At 37.6% G+C, this 9571-nt stretch overlaps 1 long non-coding RNA gene across 1 annotated transcript; it reads right to left on the reverse strand.

Moving 5' to 3' along the window:
- Positions 1-104: 104 nt before the first annotated feature.
- Positions 105-4402, reverse strand: LOC119089107. The gene is made up of 2 exons (XR_005092937.1): positions 4362-4402; positions 105-394 (listed from the first exon to the last, which is right to left on the reverse strand). It is a non-coding gene; the product is annotated as an uncharacterized LOC119089107 (long non-coding RNA).
- Positions 4403-9571: the final 5169 nt, after the last annotated feature.

Genomic DNA, 9571 nt, shown 5'->3' on the forward strand with positions numbered 1-9571 from the left:
ATTTATAAATTAGATCCGATAAGTTACCTATAAATCAACAAATAGAAAACAGCAATAGAAACCCAAAGGAATGATAAAAATAAATACAAAACACAAGAAACATGTAAATCTTTAATTTTTTAATGTATATGTGTGTCCACATATACATGCATGATAGGGGGTGTTTGTATGTGCATGAATGATAGGGGAGGTTATGCATACATGATAAGAGGATTGTTCATGAATGTTACAGGGGAGGCTCATGGATCAGAAAATGCATGTGGATGTCAGAGAACCACTTTGTGGGGCTGGTTCTTTCCTTCTGCCTTACATAAGCTTCAGTGATCAAACTCAGGACTCCAGGCTTGGACAGCAAACACCTTGACCTGCTGTGTTATCTTGCCAGCCCTGGAATCTTAGAGAGATGAAAAATCATAAGATACTCAGGTAATTTTGCATCAATACTTTAAGATTTAAACCTAAAACACAGAACTCTCAAAACCTAGCAAAATACCAAGAATCTGAGTCATCTGATACTAAAGTGAGCAAATGCTTTCAGTAGCCTACCCCTACCTCTGTACTTTCACTTTCGGTGGTTGCCCTTACCCACGTTCAAAACACTGGATGAGAAGTTTCAGCAAGAAACAATTCACATGTTTTAAACTCAGCACCATTCTGAGTAGAGTGCTGTAATCCCTCACTTTCCTACCCAATCCTACTCATCTTTTATACAGCATATCTACACTGTATATGCTATCCCCTCAAGAGTCGCCTAGTAGTCCTCAGAAGAATTGCTGGGATATTTCGATGCTTATGTTCATGCATTTCTTATCTTACTTAATAATGGCCCCAAAGCAAGAGGATTAATGACACTAAGAATGCAGATAACCCCCCCAAAAGAATCCAGAAGGTACTTTCTTTAAACTGAAATGGTAATACAATATTTTGATAGCAAGACTGCATTCAGGTGACTGTTTTGTAGTATATTATAATTGTGCTATTTTACAATCAGTTATTCTTGTTAATCTCTTACGGTGCCTAATTTATAAGCTAACCAATGTAGTAAGTATCATATGTATGGAGGAAAAGGACAGACTTGGGAACTATTTATGGTTTCAGTATGCACCCCCCCCCGACTCCAGTCTATAATGTACATCATATGGGTAACAGGGAAAGTATTATGTGTTAAAAATCTTTCTACAAAGGAAATATCTGAACAGATAATCAATATTAAAACACTAATCTCATCTTTAAAATTTCTTCAGAGAATGAAAACATAGCAATTTTTCCTGATTTATTTCTTCAGAGCATCACCTAACAGCAGATACTGACAAGGACTGCAGCAATATGGAAGCTGGGTAATGCATCATGATTACGTCGCATTTATTCCAGGAATAAAAAAAATTGGAGTTAACACTTTAAAATCAATCAACTTAATTCACCACAATTACATAAACAAAAGGTAAACTGTCTCATCATCTCAACAGATACAGAAATCCAGCATCCATTCATAATGATGAAACGCATATCATTCCAACCTCAGAAGAGAACACCGCAATGCATTGTAGAGCATAGATTTATTTTTGCGGTATCATTTTGCATGTACAAAATTTATTTTGGCTTATTCCCTAATTCTCTGCTCCTTGGGGTAATAAAGAGCTGATTAATGGAGAGCTTAATAACTGTACACAAAAGCCCTCTGTGTGTGGGGGGGGCAGTCATTTCACAGGCTCAACAAGGCATTTAAAAATTAACTGAATGTAACAGGCAACTTGAAACACAATCAACACAAAAGAAGCTCCAGAAACAGAAGGACAAGATCCTGATAACGATGCAATTCAAATGCTGGTCACATTTGTTTCTTGGTACTTGGACAAGGCTTGGTGACATTAAAACACTTTACTCTAGAGTTCAAAGGTGAACTCTATTGTACGATTTAAAAATACCAGGGCTGGAGATTATCTTAGATACATGTAAGATACAGAATTGTAGATAGTTAATTACTTCTACAAAGAGCTGGCTTTATAAAAGTAAAAAGGAACTAATTCTGAGGAGGAAAGGGACCAGTGGGAAGGAAGAGGGGAGATAATGGGGGGAGCATGAGCAGGGACAATGATATACATGTGTGACGTTGTTATAATGAAGCCTGTTATTGTGTATGCTAATGAAAAAAATTTCAATTTAAAAAAAGGAAAAAAAATAGAAGTATTCTTATGGAACTCATTTCCATAGGTGCCCCCACTCCTTTCCCAGGACAGGCTGGGATAGGCCACCACAAGCTAGCCTGCTGTACTGATTCCTTACTAGGCCTTTCCATAGGCTTAGAGGCCAGCATGTCCTAAGGAAGGCTTCTAAAGCAAACACCGACAAACACCAGGGTAGATAAAGCTTCAGTGGTTTGGGAACCAGTGTTTCAACCCCATTATACAAACTGCATTCCCCAGTTCTGGGCCTAATGAGGTCAGTTCCATGTCCTTGCACTAGATGAGTAAGAAGTCAGGTACAGCGCAACAACAAATTACATTTCTGCAGAGGTTTCTCCAGCTGTAGAACCTACTTCACCTAGTAATCAGTGTATTCTCTAGGGAACAAAACCTCTTTCTGGGAGTGTTTAAGAAAGAGAAAAGCAGAAAAAATACATGTACACCCAAAAAATGTCAAGGAAGGAAAACAGAGAATCATTTTATTAACAGTTTCTTTCCACTTTCTTCTGCTGCAAAGTAGCCCACTATCTCCACAAACTACGAGACCAGAACCCCTGCAGGCGTAGATGGTGAAGCAACAGGGAAAGGTGCTGAGGGTCTTAGCAGTGAGTGGGATCGTCTATCATTAAGCTCAGATCTTGCAGTGTCTACATACACAGGGTGAGACATGCAGGGGCGTATGGTGTATCAATAATTTGTGAACGATTTTTCACTTCTGTTCTCAGGTGCCAAGAGTTTGAGGTTCTCAAATGTAAGAAGGGATGACCTTTGGCTGACAAATCAATGGTAGTTAATTATTAAAAGGAACCATTACTGCCTGCATGCCAACCTTCAGGGGCCTACATTCCAGTAATGAGAAGATCCAGAATCATTTGAAAGCATTCATCTCAGAAAACAACCAGAATGTAGACGGATACAGCTAATAACTCACTGTATCCCAGATTTGCGGGTCTTTGTTTCTTACTCAAAGGGTAGGTCTTGACTTCTCCCCCTGTCACTTTCATGTTCTCTTAAATCATAGGAGGTAACCCTTGAGCTCTGGCCTTGCAGATAAAGGAAAGAATATTGAGGGCCAACATCCCTACCTCTTTTATCTTGCTTAGGGCAGTCTTTCCCCCAACCAGGGTCTCCATTCCCTCCCCTTCCTCTCTGGCTCCCCACTCTCATTCTCTCTTCTGCTCACTGGGTATTTCAGGACTGCTAGTCACGAAGGTGGATATAAAGAAATGCACAGCCTGACCTCTATTTCAGGAGCTAATTTCTCTGCACTGTCAGTTAATGACCAATTCTTCCATGGCCTTCAACCCATCCTTTCATCAGAGTCCTTATAACCATGTAAGAACCTCTCATTCTTTTATAAAGAACCACAATACCTTGTCCAAAACCCCCTTCCCCCTGATTCACTATAGTATCATCCGCTATATATTGTTTCTTCTCCACATGTTAAATGTTCACTGGATGCAGACTGTGGAAATGGATTTTCTACCCAACATCATTCGTTCCTAAAGAGACTTGAAAACCCTTCCCTTCACTAGCCAGACCTGACATTTCAGCTTCTTGTTTACACACACATCCCATTGTACCACTCACAAGGCTTCCCAGACTCTTCCACCTTCAAATACAAATTTACTCAGGGCCTTCCGATTTCTCAGAGATCTGTGAGATCTCAGAGCTCAGAATCTAAAGCCCCATAGCTTACTCCTCCTTTCCCAGTTCAGTCTCCTCTGGGAAAGTGTTGTCTATGGCTGCCCCCAAACCAGGAGCTGAGGATAAGTAACGAATTATTTCTGCTTCACAGGGTGCAATGTGAAATAGCTGGAACTGCTTCTGTTTCATAAAAGAAGCTGTGCGGTCAGAATCATGTCCGGGAAAATGCACTCAGTTCACTCTTGCCTCTGGAAATCTTCCCGACAATCTTCACTTTAATAGTTTAAATTTAATCAACTTTCCTTCTGTTCTCAAAGTTAAAATCTCAGTATTAATAAACCAATAAAGGCCTATCAGTACCAGCACCAGAGCATATGGTAAGTGCTCAAAAACCCAAATAAATAGATATTTCCTACATGCTGCCACATTGTGCTTCTTTTCTAATAAAGATTTCAACATCTAAAAATAAAATATATCACCATCCTCATAACTGCATGACTGAAGTCATGGTGGATGCAACAGAAAAATTACCCTTTCTTCTTCTTCTTCTTCTTCTTCTTCTTCTTCTTCTTCTTCTTCTTCTTCTTCTTCTTCTTCTTCTTCTTCTTCCTCCTCCTCCTCCTCCTCCTCCTCCTCCTCCTCCTCCTCCTCTTCCCCCTCCTCCTCCTCTTCTTCTTCCTCCTGCACCAGAGTTCCTTCTACCATTGTATGATTCTGTAATTTGAGTGGAAATTTAGAGAGTTATTACATTATATCTTTAGGGAAAATCTTTAATACTCTCAAAATATAACCATAAGAAAAATAATCCAATTAGAAAATACAAAATAGTTTTGTTCTGTGAAGTAGAGTATTACTTAGCAATAAAAAGTAACGAACTTTTAATACATACAAAAATTGGAGTGGGTCTATCTACATTGGCTTTAATATCATTATCTAGCCTTTAAAGATGAAAAGAAGGAGCACAAATTTTGACTCATTCCTCTAGTTTCATATAAAAAGTCAATGTAGTGTGTTTCTTTAAGCCCTGCTTCAGCAACACAGAGGGTTTGATATGTTTTTTTATTCGATCCAAACTAAATTTTCCTTGAGATTTTTCCTTTGACTCACAAGTTATTTACAAGTATAGTATCTGGTTTTCAAACACTAGGATGTTTTCTGCATATCTTTCTCTCACTGGTTTGTAACTTAATTCTGTTGTGATAATAGAATGTACTTTGTGACATTTTAATCATTGTAAAACTAGTTTAACTTTGTCTTAAATATTAGAAATCATCCTATCTCAGCAAATCTCCATAAACATTTGGAGTGTTTAAAGTTTATTCTGCCACTTTAAAATGAGATGGTTTATAAGCAATAGGAAAGTTTAGTTTAAAAAAACTGTAGCCACTTACATACCAATACTGTAGCTTCTTTTCCATTCTTTAACATTTCATTTTCTTTTTCTTCTATATCTATAACAATTTATTTCCATTGTTTCACCAGTTATTGAGATAGGATAAGTGAAATGCCCAATAGAGCACACTGTGGATTTGCCTCTCTTCTCAGTTGTATTAGTTTTCTACATTGATTCTGAAAGTCCAACGCTATGTGTGTAGATGTGCTATTTTCTGAATGAACTGAAGTTTACACAGTCAGTGATATTTTTGTTTAAAGAAAGTTAACAAATAAAACTTAAAAAAAGAATGAAGTCCGAGGACTAACTTCTCCCAATTTAAAAGATTTTCTATAAATCAAAGACTATAGTCATTGGGGTTACACTACATAGAGCTGGAGAGATCTCCCGGGAGCATTCTCTGCTCTTCCAGAAGATCTAGGTTCAGTTTCCAGCATGCTCATCTGGTGGCATCACAACCTTTGCAACACCAGCTCCAGAGGATCCCATGCCCTCTTCCAGCCTCCTGAGGCACCTCCACTCATGTGGAATTCATACACACAAATACACACATACACATAAATAGCAAGGTTGGAAGTAAAATAAACTAAAAGACTGTACTATGAGAGCAAAGTGTAGATCAGTGGGGCAGAACTGACAGTGTGGAGACAAAGCCTTTCTTTTATGAACTGATGTCAGAAGGGTTGCCATGACGATTCAGTGAGGGAGATTAGTCTGTCTATCATTTAGTCTAGGGATGACTCGATGTACACATGACGCTCCATCTAGGACAATCATTTCTTAGATATGACACTTAAGACAAGTGCAACCAAAGAAGAAATAAATAGAACTTTCTGAAATGAATAAATGTTCATGCCTCAAAAGTCACAATGAAAAAAGGGAAAACAGCCATCGGTCAATAAAAAATATTTGTGAGTCACTGATACACCTAATGTCCAGAAAGAACTGTGACAACTTCACAATAAAAAGGCAAATATCCAATATAAAATTTGTGAAGTACAATTTCCACATTAAAATGCCTTGCCCCTGTTACATGGAAATGCTTTGCTGTATTTCTGTGGATTTACTTCTGTATTTCCCATTCCATTTCAGTGATTTATATGTATGCTAATATCTCACAGCCTTGTAGTCCAGATCAGTGTAGATTTATGGTAAGCCTGGATATCCTACTTTTTTCTATTCAAAAGTCTTAGTAGTCCTAGGTATTGCCATGTACATTTTAATTTGGATTTTCAAATTGTATTTTTAAAAGCTTGTGCCATTTCCATTGAAGCTGAGTTTATACACTAACCTAGAAAAAAGACATATTTTTTCGTTACAATATTTTCAACATTTATTTGTTTTGTGTGAGTGCATATGTGGACATTGGAAGAAAACTTGTGGAAGTGGGTTCTCTCCTCTGACTTTATGGATCTCAGGAACTGAACTCAGGCAGCAAGGATTAGCACCACATGTCTTTACCTATTGATCTGTCTCATTAGCTTCCGAAGACTGATGTCTGAATAAGTCTTCCAACCATACATATAGTGTACATATCCACTTCTTCATGTGCCCTTTCATTTGTCTTGGCAACATTTTGTAAAATATTCAGAGATATTCAAATATTTGTAAAATCATTACAATTGTAATGAAATGTAATAATATTTAAGAAGTTGTCTTAATTTCAGGCTATTTGTTGCTCGTGTTTAGAAATATAATTGATTGTATTTATTAGTCTTGTATTTTATAAACTTACTGAATTTTGTACTAATTCTAGTAAATTTTCTACCCATTTTTTGGTTTATTATGTACATAACTGGCCTCATATGAAAACTATGCTTGCTGGGCGGTGGTGGCGCATGCCTTTAATCCCAGCACTCGGGAGGCAGAGCCGGGTGGATCTCTGTGAGTTCGAGGCCAGCCTGGGCTACCAAGTGAGTCCCGGGAAAGGCGCAAAGCTACACAGAGAAACCCTGTCTCGAAAAAAAAAAAAAAGAAAGAAAGAAAGAAAACTATGCTTATTCTGCTTTAATTTTGATGCATTGAATTTATATCTCTTGCCTTATGGCACTGGTTTAAAGCAAAATAATATTAAATACAAGTGGTAAAAAAAAGGGCACCTTTGGCTTACTCTTGTTCTGAGAGAGAAAGCATTGTCTTCCACTAGTAGTTATAATGGTAACTGACAAAAGGTGCCTGCTGTTGTTAGATGACCAGGAGATTTTCATGAAGGAGGGTTCAATTTTGCCTGTTTTTCTATATCAGTTTTGAGGTAATAGTCTGATTTTTTTCCTTCATTACATACTACTTGATGAATTCATTAACTGATTTTTTTTATTACTTGAGAAACCTTACTAGTTTGTGGCACATGACCAGTTTTATATGTTGTTGGGTGTTTTTGTTGTTGTTTGGTTTGGTTTTGTGGATGGTGATGGTGTTAATGGTGAGGGTGGTGATGGTGGTGGTGGAGGAGGAGGAAAAGGTGGTGGTGGTGGTGGTGGTGGTGGTGATGGAGTTGGTGGTGATGGTATGCTGGAGGAGGGGTGTACATACACATATGCATGCATGCAGATGCTAGAGAAGGATGAAATGTGTCTTGCTATATCAGTCTCAATCTTTAGAGAGTCTATCTACACCTGAAACTCACCATTTCTGACAGGCCAGCTGGTCAGCTAACTGCCAGGATCCTCCTGTGTCCTCCTCTCAACTTGAGTTACAGGCACATGTAGCTCTGCCTGACTTTTGTGCTGGGTACTGGGGCTTTGAACTCTAGTCCTCTTGTTTTCACAGCAAGCACTCATGTCCATTAAGCCATCTCAACAGTCCCCATATTGATTTTTATTACTAGCTTTTCTGTCAATGCTTGTAGGAGATCTTTAATTTTCATTATTAAATTGTGTGTGAAGACTTGGTCTTATTTCATTTGAATAAATTTAACTTGACTTAATTATTTAATAACAGTTGGTAATTCCAATTTTTCTGTTTCTTCTTGAGTTAAATTTGATCACATAGGACTTCGAAGAGTTTACCTATCTCATATGTGTCTAAATTTATTGACCATGATTTTCATAATATTCCTAGTCATTTACATGGACAGGATCTGCATTCCAATACTTTCTTTAGTTATTCTTTCCTTTCCTTCCTGGTTCAGCTAGCTAAAAGCTTATCAACTTTATTTAGTTTAGAAGATATTTTGATTAAGTGAGATATAGGGCACATGCCTATAATCTACCATCCAGAGAGCTAAGGCAAGAGAATGGCAACTTCTATGTCAGTCAAAGCTACATAGAGACAAGGAGAGAATAATTTGGTTACATTGACATTATTTGATTTCTTTTTTTCTTCATTTTTTCTTTTATTGAAAATATTGTGTTCTCATACAGTATATCCTGATTATAGTTTCCCCTCCCTCTACTCCTCCCAGTTCCTCCCCACCTCTTCTTCCCTCAGGATCCACTCCCTTTCTGTCTCTCATCAGAAAAGAACAGGCTTCTAAGACATAACAACCAAACATGATAATATAATAAGATGAAGCAAAAACTATCATATCGAAGTTGGACATGGTACCTCAACAAGAGAAGAATGACATTATTTGATTTCTATTCACTGACTTCAGTTCAAATATTTAATGTTTATTTTCTTCTATTTAATTTGGCTTTAATTTACTCTGTTTTTGAAATGAAAATTCAAATAACTGAATACTGGCCATTCTTTAATAATGTAAATGTTTAAAGCTCTAAAAATTGCATATAAAAATACATTAACTAACATACAACTTTTTATATTTTATGTTTTCACTTTCATTTGGCTCAAGATAGGTGCCAATTATCATTTTTTAAACATTTTATTACCTTGTATTTATCTTGTATGCACATATGTGTTGTATGTAGGCATGCACATGACCTCACACAACTGTGGAGGTCAATAGACAACTTACAGGAGTCTCTTCTCCCCTGCCACCATGTGGGTCCCAGGGACCAAACTCAGATAGTGAGGTGTTCTAGCAGGTGCCTTTGTCTGATGAACCTCCTTGCCAGGCCATGTTCAAATTATTTTTTTGACTTGTCATTGACCTGTAAATGGTATTGTTTAATTTATACATTCATGGATTTCTTTTCTTTCTTTCTTTTTTTTTTTTTTTTTTTAGTTTTTTGAGACAGGGTTTCTCTGTGTAGCTTTGCGCCTTTCCTGGGACTCACTTGGTAGCCCAGGCTGGCCTCGAACTCACAGAGATCCGCCTGGCTCTGCCTCCCGAGTGCTGGGATTAAAGGCATGCGCCACCACCGCCTGGCCATTCATGGATTTCTGTGTGCATTTATTATTGATTTCTAATTTAATTCTCTACAATGTTAGAAAACACTGTGCCATA

This window comes from Peromyscus leucopus, chromosome 15 (assembly GCF_004664715.2).
Source record: "Peromyscus leucopus breed LL Stock chromosome 15, UCI_PerLeu_2.1, whole genome shotgun sequence".
NCBI classification, from domain to species: domain Eukaryota; kingdom Metazoa; phylum Chordata; class Mammalia; order Rodentia; family Cricetidae; genus Peromyscus; species Peromyscus leucopus.